Source organism: Gordionus sp. m RMFG-2023, chromosome 4 (assembly GCF_954871325.1).
Source record: "Gordionus sp. m RMFG-2023 chromosome 4, tfGorSpeb1-WG-v2, whole genome shotgun sequence".
NCBI lineage: Eukaryota > Metazoa > Nematomorpha > Gordioida > Chordodea > Parachordodidae > Gordionus > Gordionus sp. m RMFG-2023.
The window spans coordinates 28,817,832-28,830,468 of record NC_088778.1 but is presented as its reverse complement, the minus strand read 5'-3'; the positions used below and the strand labels follow the sequence as shown (position 1 = coordinate 28,830,468).

Here is a 12,637-nt window from a genome sequence, read left to right as displayed (position 1 = left end):
TTCCTTGGACATACCTATGTTATATAGTTTTACATTCAATTTTAGTTATTGCCTTATACATTTATTTAAGCAAATGAGTTAATATAATTGTTTAAATGCTTTTGAACGCATTATTAAAATGAAATATGTATTAATTATTAGAATTTAATCAATAATTTTGTTATTTCTTTTTTTGGAAAAATAATAATAATTAATACTTGCCCACCCTACAGTACACAAACACAGGGTTCCAGTACTAAATCGCTAAAAATAAAATTGGTGAATTTTGCCTATATCTTCCTAGAAGTAAACACTTGTTTTTAAATTGAGTTTTTTTTTTAAAAAAAAAATTCGCTAAAAATAGAGGAAAATATCATCAATATTACCCAAAGTTGTTTCCGATTCTGGGGGAAAAAATGATAATATTTTCCGCCATTTTTAGCGATTTTTTTTTAAAAAAAACTTAATTTAAAAAAGTTTACTTCCCTATCATCTATCGTTATTATTTTCAATATTACTTTTAGAAATTTTTCTAGGGGATATAAGAGAGATTCCCAATTTTTAGCGATTTTTGCTTTAGCAATTTAGAATCCTTCTCATGTCTGCTTCGTATTTTTTATATTTTTCTTTAAAACATAATCATTTTTTTTATATCTCCTCGCTTGCCATGCACATGCATAATTAAAAAAAATAAATAGCTCATCCTTATTCCAATTGATTTATATATTTTATCATTAATATGCTTTCATTTTTTTTTCCTTTTTTAAAAAATAAATTAATTTATTTTATATATTATAATAATTTAATCTTTATTCAATTTATTTTAAACTTTCTGTCAGTGATTCAGAATTAATCTCTTATCAAATTTTACTTTTTAAAAAGGAAATATAAAAGACTATAAATCAATTAAAAGCCCTACAGTTTGTCATAAGTCATTCTTCAACATGTCTATCAAAAATTGGAAAAATGATGAGGTCGGGGGGGGGGGGCGAGGGGAATTAAATTTATAATGAGAAGAATCATCTACCAATTATTGAGCAGGCTGCAGTTACATATGCACACATATAGAATGTCTGTATGCTTAAACGCTTATGGACAGTAAAAAAAATCCCATACCCAGTTTAATCAAATATTTTTATCTGGTTTAAATTTATATGTTACTTAGTTAAAGTTTATAAGGTTTTTCCTGAAATCAATGTATAATGATGAGTATACAATTTTTTTTATTAATTATTAAGCATGTATTATCTAGAAATATAAATATATAGATGATTTAAATACTTTTCTATTGATTTGGCGTGTTGATATTTCCAGACAGGTATAAGTGAACGAATATGTTTCTTATCGTGATGAAGAATTTGGTTGGGACTGAGATAAAGTTAGAGTTTTCCAGTTTTTTTTATAATGCAAATTAGCTTTTATTTTTTAAGTTTTTTTTTAAATTGACTTTTTGTTATTTAATTTAGTGAATTCGTCGCTTAAGAATTATATTATTCTATATCCACTTTTTGTCAAAAATGAATTTTTTACATAAATCAATTTTTTATAGTTATACTATTCTATTTAACCAAAAAAATTCTAAATACATATAAAATAAGTAAAATTATAGCAAATATAAGGTTAAATATCCCATTGAAAATAACAAAAACTTAAATTTTAAAATTGTACTCCTGTAAAATTAAGAAAAGTGTAAATATCTAATTCTCAGGAGACAAATTGTTTCATTAGTTAAATTTAGACTATCGTTTGTGGTTTTATACATACAGTGCGATCTATAAAACCCGTATTTCTTCACTTTGTATGAGTTAAGCTACAGAGATAATCATATGCTATGTTCACCTCATGAATTTCTTCTTAATATATGGCCAAAAAGTTCAATTCCTATTTTTCCCCACAATGATAAGAATATTCATATGTGTGATGATTTTTCCCACACTTTTTAATTCGATATGACTTTGAGATAACTGTATCCATTAAGTTGTCTGAGCTATTTATTTATTGTGTTTTAATATGCACATCCCATGTATCGCTACAATATAATAAGGATTGGTATAACTGTGGAGCTAATAATTCTGATACGCGTTTGCAGTGATACCTCTTTCGACGATCATAGTTTGCAATATTTTTTGAATATTCGCGTTCTTTATTCTGGCTTCTATTCTTCCGTCAGTATTACCTTGTCTATTAAAACTTCAAGATATTTGAAACATTCAGTTGTTTATATGACTTTTGCAACTGTAATGTTATCCATTTAGATAACTTGATGAGGGCATAATGATGGTTTTAATATAATAATTGATACTTAGTCGGGCTCTTAAAATATTTGTGCTTAAAAGTTTTATCAATTCCATAGTTTCTGTAATTGCATTCTTAATGAGAACTATATCATAGATCATGTAGGAAATTTTTTGATATTGTGTGAAATATTGTAAAGGATTTCATAATTATTTTTATACGGTATAAAGGCTGTAGGCGTTTCATTTTTTAAAACGATCGGCTGACGGCGGCAAATCGATTTAGACGCCGCCACAAAAATCGGCATCGGTGCGGCGAAGTCAAATATTTTTCCCACTTAAATTAAATTTATTGGAAATAATTTTAAAATAAAATTCATGATTTATAATGCAAATTTCGAATTAAATTATGACTATATTTTAACGGTTTTATCAAGTTATAATTATAATGTATAAATATTATTTTATTTAAATATATAGGAATAATCTTTTAGAGTTAATGAGCCAAGCTATGGAAAATACACGCTCGCTGGTTATGCTCCTAGCTGAAACACACAGGGTTTTTTTTAGCTAATATTGAAAGCTTAGGAAGATCCAATGCTCTTATCTTCCAATAATCTAAGATATCTTTTATCTCTAAATTAGAAGGCGAGGATAATACACTTTTTCTAGACTAGTTAAATAGTCTTGGTATTTCAAATTCTAGTGATGAATGTTTGGTAGCTAATATTTTAAGATAATCGAATTCTGAAGTAACTTCTGCAGTTTCACATTCGGTTAATAGGGAGCATGTGACATAAAAATTTAACCGGATTAATATTTTTTCTCTTTATATATTCATTTACTATGTTAATAGATTGAAAACGATGATCTAAAATGGCTCCCAACACCTAAATAAAAAAAATAAAACAGGGAGAAATAAATAAAAATGAAAACTAATTTATGTATTTTAAAATACTACCTGAAGATCGGTTATTGGAAATCTATTATCAAAATTATTAAGCATATTTTGTTTAAGGGATGCTAAGGGAGGACTATCATATACTTTTTAAGACTAAATAATTTTAAATTTCACTACGAAATAATAAGGATAAATTTATAAGTACATCCTTTTTGGGCGGATAAAAATTCAACAGTTTTTTGAAGGTTCTATGAAAATTTAAAAATTTATGCACCAAGTCCCAATCTGAGTTACATAATTTGAAATACGGATTCTCCATCCTATTTAAGTTTTCACATTTAAAATTTGAGTTTATTATTATCTGAATCATTTTCTTTTTACTTGTAAAAATTATTTTTTTATTTTTTTTAGATATGTATACAGTCTTTATAATTTATAAAAATTAAATTAAATTAAAAAATATTTTTTTGTTAAAAATGATGTTATAAAAAATAAAATTTATATATTAAATGAATAGGGCAAATATAAAGATAAACAATCCTCACTAAAATAAAACAATACAATGCAGAAATATTCATTATGCTCAAAAAAAGGAAATTTTAAATTTTAATATAAAAAAAAGTTTATTTATTTAAAGAAAAAAGTTTTTATGATACCAAAAAAAGGACATTTTAATTTTCAAAATATCCAATAAAGTTCATGTGAATAATTTTTATTAATATTTATTTAAATGATTTTAAATAACAAAAATTAAAAAAATTTTTAACCCGCCCACCTGGTCCGTTACTAAATTTTTTTAACCCAACCACTTAGATGGGCGGACGTGGGCCTGCGCGTCGAAAACCCGCCCAATCCAGACCTCTAGTCCAGATGCCATTTTTTACAATCATAGGGTGTTTTAGGACTTCTTCCGAGACTTCGTTTTTTTTTTGTATATCTACCCTAAAATTGAAGTAACTTAACTCTTATTTATATATTTGACGAATCGAGCTAAAAACGCGCCAACCCAAAAAACTAACAGTCTCAGTGATAACTCGACTTATAAAAAAAAAATTGAAACATTAACTATAATTTTTATTTTATTATATTTCGAATTTTAAACCTAATTTATCAATGGGAATGCCGACATTTTCAGGCGCTTCGGATTTAAGGAAAAATTATTGGTCATTAATTATTTTATTTTTTGGGGAGGAAAACACCGATAAATTTTTGTTAAAAACCTAATTATCCCAATTTATGATGGCTTATTTATTATACACATAAATATGATGATTAATATTCTATTATTCGATTCGGGTTTCCTACTTTTTTGGCTATTTTTCTTCTATTTTTCCCTCCTTTCCCGTTATAATTACATGACGGATAAAAGAAAAAATATTATTTTCTCTCGTATATCATCTATTTATTTTTGTTTCTTTTTATAATTAATATTATTATTACATATACGCATAGAATATTGAATTAGCAAAGGGAGTTTATAATGTCATGCATGTCAAAAGTTCTATAACATTTAATATTATCCCGAGATAATTTTGGCTAATATATAGGAATTTAATTTTTAGACTTTTAACCTTGTGCCGCAAACGTACTTTAAAAAAAAAGAGTAACACCGCTATTGTTGGTTAATACTCCGCGAAAGGTTAAAATAAAATATTATACTATAGTCAATGATGTATATATATTACTAGATTGGGGGGTTCTTTATGCATACATAGGAGTCAGCCGTAGCGCCAATCTGTGATTTCACCTCGACTTGTTGTCTTATTCATTATTTGTAATTTAATCGAACTGCAAACCTAAAAGTGGTGCTACTACTCTCTCCTATATATGTACATTTTTAAATGCGTTTAATGCATGGGTCACCAATCAGCTTACATGGACAGTATTTTATGATTCTTTTTTTTGATGATAGATTTTGACATCAGACGATTAGATCCTCCAAAATACGTTTAAAGGTGTAATTAATTATTCCTATTTTTAAGGAACCAGCTAGTACATAACCTTAGAGTTAAATACTTTACAAATAGAAGGAGTTACGTCTAGATATAACTTCTGGCTTAATATACTGCAGATCTCCCTTATTAGTAAAGTTGATTGTTTCAAAATTATCCATAGGGTCAATTGAGAGTTAAATTTCTTTCAAAGTCGATGTCTAAAAAAAACTATTATTGACAATGACGATTTACATTATCTAATCTTTAGGAAAATAAATTCAAAAAACACAATATAAGGGGGATATATTGGATTCACATCACATAAACATTATTTTACTTATGATTCATTATTAGAATAATTAACTTTAAATCTTGAGTCTCGTGGTTTGGAATGTTAAATAAAATAATAATTATAAAAGAAGAAAAAAAAATTATGTTTTTCTCAAAAAATCGAAAAGCCATTATTAATAAATATTTAGAAAAAAATAATATTTATAATAACTCATTTTCAAAAATGTAACGGAATAAGTTACTTATTGAAATGACACTTTACCTTTATCCATGTTAGCTTGCAACATTGTCTTTGACTTATTTGATAACTATTTTCAATAGTCATTTAAATTGTAACAATGTTATTTTAACCATTATTATTTAAAGCTTAATTTCCACTTCCCCCCCCCCACCCTCCTATCATTTTTTCGTTCCTGAAATAATTTTTTTTATTATTCTAATCAGCTAATTATAAATTTATCAATTAAAATGATTACAAGTTATTTTTAACAAAAGAAGAGAAATAAGATTTTTGACGTCCAATTTCTCGGTAGGGATAATTGTCAAAAAAAAAGAAGATATTATAAAAACTTTCATAAATTGACAATTTCCATACATATTTTTTTATATATAAATATATCTGATTATTTATTAATCGATAAATATAAAAATAATTTTTTCATTGAGTACATTAGTACTTCTTTCATTTTTTTTTAAATTTTTTTTAAAATCAATATTATTTTCAAAGTTTGAAGATTCATTGGTATTAAATTTGTAATATTTTAATTAGGATATTTATTTTTATTTTTTACCTGCGTTAAAATATAGTACATCATTTGAATAAAAGTGGGCAGAGTTCTTTTTTTTCATTCATTCATTTATATTTTGGTCATAACTGAAATAAAAATTGTTGGAGGCAAGAAACAGGGCAATACCATAGAATAATACCTCTGACACAAGATGCATTTATTTAAAAATGGTGTGAATAGAAATCAGCTGGGCACTCCATTGAAAAACTTTCTTTTTAAAAATTTATAGGGAGAAACCAAACTGACGTGTCACCAGTTGATTTGAATTTAACGCTTCAATACGAATTTTAATAAGTGATACATCAGTCTTTAAAAAAAACTTCGCGAATTTCGATCATGTTCTTTCTGTTATCCTTTTTTTTTTGTTTTATCTAATTCGCCAAAAACAAATAATTTATAATAATGACTTTAATTAGGTAATTATAAACATAAATTATGTAATATTTATGCTTTATAAATTTTACAATTCATTTTAAAAGGCAGAAATAAATTCGCAATTTTTCTAGGAAATAGGAGTTGATGAATGGGGGGGGGGGAATATGGGGTCTGGCCCCTTAATCCTTCCAAGTTCGAGCCATGGTCACTGAATAAATTGTGTCTTTCTTTTTATATTAAAGTTGAATATGTATTTTTATTTTCAAATTCTGATGAAAAGTTGAACAAGTTCTTGTGGAAGGAAGAGAAATATTAATAAAATCGATTGGTCATCTAAACTCGTTTATATATTATTTAGCGAAGTCATAATCACCCGAATATTATTAATGTTTTTAACAAACTATTTATAATTTTAATTTAAACTATACAAATATTATAGAAGAATGTATATATGTATATGTCCTATCGCGATACGGAATCTCTCAATTTTATATTATTTATTTAGGGAGATTATTAAATACGGAATATCTGATTTGGCCTGAAATGTATTTCCAACATATGTAGAGTAAACTACCCAATGAATTTCAGATAATTTTCGCCATAGAATTTTTGTGTATTATCAATTTTGTATATAAAAAAATATATATAAATGAATATAAGTTCACAGTGTGGGTTACTCTGCGGGGAAATTAGATTATTAAAAAATAACCTTCAGTAAATAATTTAAGGTTAAAATATTCTTGAATAAATGTTATAAAGATTTAGGACTAAATAGAAAACAAAAGCGATAAAACAAATTGACTTTGACGATATTTCTATCTGATTTTTAACTATAAATTCTGCGCATGAATTTTAAGAATTTGCTTTTATGTTGCAAAAAATAATGTTTTTTAAAAAATGGAAATTTATAATTATATTTACATCTTTGTTTAATTTTAAAAAAATAAATCTTATTAACATGTTTAACTACCTGAAAATAAATATAAGTGGAATACTCTACCCTCAATAGGCAGTTAATAATAATGGGAAATTTTTTCCTTCTTAATATAAATATTTATTAGTATTTATCTCAATTATCCAATCAATAAAAACCTTATTAAATTAATTGATTAATTTTCCATTATTATATTTTTGTGTCATGTTATAAAAAGCTTCTCTTTTTTTTTGAATAGTTAAATTTGTAAAAAAATAAAAATGACAAATTTATTGTCATAAATTATTTCGCAAAAATAACGGCGACAAAATTATTGAATTTCCTCCCCTTAATTTAATATGACATAACGTGTCCCAAATCGATTGAAAAATAAGATTGAAATGAACGGCCTACATTATTTGAGAATTTTTGTTTAGTTTTGAAAATCATTTTTTTCCTTTCCATTGTCCTATTTTCATTTCATTTGTAGGAAATAAAAAGAAATTTTTTCTTTATTAAATTTTATATTTGTAAAAAATATAGATAATATAAGATTATTTTTTTTAATAAGGGTTTTGCAAATTTGTATGTAAACTATTAATTATTTTAAAATAATTTTTTTGGGTTAATGGAAAATGAACATAGTTAATACAAAACTCTTAGAAGTTTTAGCGAATCTGGGTTTTTAACAAATCATTAGATAAGAAAGAAAGAAAAAGAGGAAGGAAGGAAGGAAGGAAGGAAGGAAGGAAGGAAGGAAGGAAGGAAGGAAGGAAGGAAGGAAGGAAGGAAGGAAGGAAGGAAGGAAGGAAGGAAGGAAGGAAGGAAGGAAGGAAGGAAGGAAGGAAGGAAGGAAGGAAAGAAGGAAGGAAAGAAAGAATTTAAGCTAGCCTTTTTTTTGAAAGACCCGATTATGCCGAAAAATCATATTGCAAACATGTATAGAGTACCTACCCTGTGTATCACAGAACGTTCTGAGGTAAACTTGTGATTCCTAAAATTGATTTTTCAAATATGATGGCTGTGTCCAAAATTTCAAAAAATTTTTCGCTATTTTTGAAACTTTATCGAAAAAGAAAAAAAATAAGACTTTTTAAAAAAAAAATAAAAACATGTCCAAAATATTATTCTAGAAAATTTTTTTCAAAATATGATGCACGATTTCATTAAAATTTTACAACTTCTGAAAGTTTTAAAATTTTTCTAATTTTTTTAATAAAGAGGATATTCACAGGGTAGGTATTTTATGCAATTTTCATTATCCAAGATTTTCCTAAAATGGTAGAGGCTTTGGGGTGCCTCCCCCCCCATAAATTTTGTTAGGGCCAACTTTTTACTGTTTTTAAAAAATAATTTTAAGTTTTATACTTTATCTTCTCATTTTTTTTTAACCTTTGCTTAAAAATTTTCAATTATATATTACAATTAAATTTAAAAGCTTTAATATAGAAGAGGGATATTATAAATTTTTACCCCCTCCGTCCCACTTTTTGGTTACAAATGACTAACTTCTAAACTATATCTATCTACTAACCAACTCTGCTATTAAGCCTGTGTTATTATTCATTGGATGTTATTCCAAAATTGAGTTTTTCCCCTCAGGCTTGGGGTCGAATCCATATTCGAAAATGCCTCAGTTCAGCTCTCTAGTCTTATCTGCTATTCTATTTTTTTTAAATGCAGAATTTTTCTTTGTATATAATGACAATTCTATATGGAAAGATGACGTTCTCAATTATGAATTTAAAGCAAAAAAAAACAACTTATATACTTACTTATCCATTTTAGTGTTGTTAAACGGCTCAAACGGCTAACTCAATATTTTATCCAGAAAAATATTACGCAAGCCTAAAGATTTTGCTCATAGATGGCACATAGGATTGGGCATCTATTGGATAAAATCTCGACGCTTAGGCAATATTTTCCTGACTATAATGTTGAACTAGCCGTTTTTAAAAATAGGCTCAAAATCGAGCCGTTTAACAACACTAGTCCATTTATTATGAACTTATTTTTTTTGACAAATTTTATAAAAAAAATATTACAATTGATACCATCACTGTTCATATCTAAGAAAGAGAGCACAAAGATTTTTGGATCAAATTTTACCTAAAATAAATACCAAAATATAGTTTTTTTTAAAAAAAAAAATCTTGAATTTTCAATGCAGAAAAATTTTTTCAGGATAGAAAATTCATAAATTATTTATTTTTTTTTCAAACTCTGCTAATAAATCTATGCACAATTCAACAAGTTTTAATTTCATTGTTTTTTCCTTTCTAACAAAAAAAAAGAGTAAATTAATCATTATGGACATAATAATTTGGACTAAGATAATGATCATTTTTGCACGACCAATCCTCATATTTTATTTTTAGATAAATATTTGTCGTACAATTCATTTACATTGATTATTACATATATCTTCTTTTTAAAATCTCAATAATATTAGTAAATTATCCATGATAAAAATATTTTTATCTATTTTGTTTTTTCATATTTATATTTAATTTTTTATGTCAAAATGAAAGATAAATTATTATTTTTTATAAATAAAAAACTTGGATAATTTTTATTATAAAAATCTATGGAAGTTGGCGAAATCGCAAACAAAACTCTCATAAATTACAAGAACTTAAAAATAGATTTTTCAATGGCTCGAAATATTATTATTTCTTTTAAAATCATCTTCTCAGAGCCTGCAGGCCCGGGTTTAGGGCCGGGCCGAGCCGGACCGTATTTTAATTTTTTTTAAAAATACCTGGGCCGGGCCGTTCAAATGGTATTTATGCGGGCCTCTGCCAAAAAGTTTTCAAAAAGGCTATAACATACCCCTCAACTTCGGATCTCCTTAATTGTCTAGAACTTTACACTTGTATTCATTTCTCAGCCAAACCAAACTATTCACAATTTGCCCTATGAAAAATTATTCTCATGTCCATAGTTACCAACACCTTAGAAATCTTTGGGGTCGAGGCCTTCCAGTTAATCAAAATCCTCCGAAAAAAAAAAGCTGTAGACACCAGATTCCAACGAGTGGTTTTATCCACACCTGCCGATCTAACTTTTATAAGCGTCCACTTAATATTGTTAAAGGGCTCGATTTGATCCATTTTTAACGACAAACTCAATATTTTATCCAGAATAATATTACGCAAAGCGGAAGATCTTGCTCATAGATGGCACAGCGGTTCGGACATCTATTAGAGAAATCGCAAGACTTAGCCAGTATTTTTCCGGGTACAATAATGAGTTAGCCGCTTTTAAAAATCGGCTCAAATCAAGCCGTGTAACAAGACTACTTCCACTCCTCCCTTGGATGACCCCAACCCGTATTTCTATTTTTTTATAAATATTTATTTATTTTCTCTTAGTTATAATCCTTTTTAAGTCACCTTTGTTTGCCACATATTTATAAAAAATTAGTGTCTTTTTTTTAAAAAGTTATATATATATATATAATGTTTATGTCTTTATTTTTATTAAGATAGAATTTTTTATCATTTGGTAATAATAATTAACAATATTAAATTATTTTTTTAAAATTTAAGTATCTGATTTTACCCGGAAATGTATTCCATCATGTTTGGAATACCTACCTTATAAATCTAAGATTATTAGAACTTAATATAATTTATATTCTTTTTTTCATAGATTTTTAATATAAATTATAAATAACTTAAGAGTTAACCGTGGAATTAGCTACAACTCATAAGATAGGTATTCTAAATATGCTCGAATATTTCCAGTAAAATCAGATTTTTAAATTTAAAAAAACACGCTCAAAAATATGATTTAAAAAATAACACATTACCCCTAACATATATATAATTCAATGACATGAATACTAAACCTAGTCAAACGATTCATTCATTAACATTTATTTAAAAAGTGGTAAATCCTTCATTAAAAACGCATTTAGACGAAATGTAAAAAGGGCATTTAAACGAAATGCATCTTTCAATGGCGTCTTACCATAACCAATGACATTTACTCCAGCTGAATTCATGCAAATTGGTTGCGCCTAATCTTTTTTATTTTAAAAAAAATCGTGAGCTTTAGAACCAAATATACCGATTGTGTCGGAAATGGGATATTAGATATATTTTTAATTTTCCTTTCAAACAACAGAGTTGAAGTTAAAAGAAGGCGCAAAAGGTTCATTGCATGTAAAATCTTAGGCTTAGGTGATTTCATTACTCTCTGGAATAAATATCATTCCATCCGGCCTAATCCTGAATTTATTAGCTCGAAATAGGGGCTAAATATGCAAAATTCTTTGCTAAGAATACAAAAATACAGCATATTTTGTAAAACTTAGACACGAATTCGCGATAACTATGAATGCAGGGGAATTCTACCCTCAAAATGACATCCTACGCGTCTAAGGTTGACCGTATCTTATCTGCTAGGAGAGCTCTATCAATCATCTCCCTAAAATGCATTTTAATTTTCATGAGTCTTGTGACTTATAAAATAAAATTAATTCTCCTGCAAAAATTCAAAAAAACCAACATCAATAATTTTGAGAAATGTGACTCAATTTTATTTTATTTAAAATTATATCCCCTATATATTATGTATTATTTAAACACCTAATACTAATTTGTTTACCGAATACAAATTCGAATACGTATATTTTATCTGTCGAATAATTTTTTTTATCTATTACTCGATTCAATTATCCGAAATTATTGGTATAGTTTATAATTATTAGGTTGTTATTCGAAATAATTTGTAAATATTCAAAATTGATTCAAAATTATTTTATAAATATTCAAAATTATTCATAAATACTCAAAATTATTCATAAATATTTAAAATTATTCCCTAAGTAATTTAATATTTTCCTTGCGGAACTATTTTATTTTTTTAACATTTTTTTCCCATATCTTTTAAAATTTTAATAATCCATTTTTCAAAAAAAAAATATTTCAAAAGGAATTTAATTTAAGAATCGAATATTTGACGATCAAATATTCTTTGTATTTTTGTAGACTGTGTCCAAAATATCAAATATATTCACAAACTTTCGAAACTTTAAGGAAAATAAATAAATAAGCTTATTTCAAATATAAAAATAAAAACATGTCCAAAACATAATTCTAGAAAATTTTATAAATTTTTAAAAAAAATTAACATATCATTTCATTTAAAATTTGTGAAAATTATGAACTCTTAGAATTTTTTAAAAAAGACTTTGGACATAGCAGAATATTATA

General features: G+C 26.2%; 1 protein-coding gene across 2 annotated transcripts in view; it reads left to right on the top strand.

Annotated features, from left to right (window-relative positions):
• The window catches only part of LOC135928125 (uncharacterized), a 64,684-nt gene that overhangs the window by 36,384 nt on the left and 15,663 nt on the right, over window positions 1-12,637 (top strand). The gene's annotated exons all lie outside the window — the stretch shown is intronic.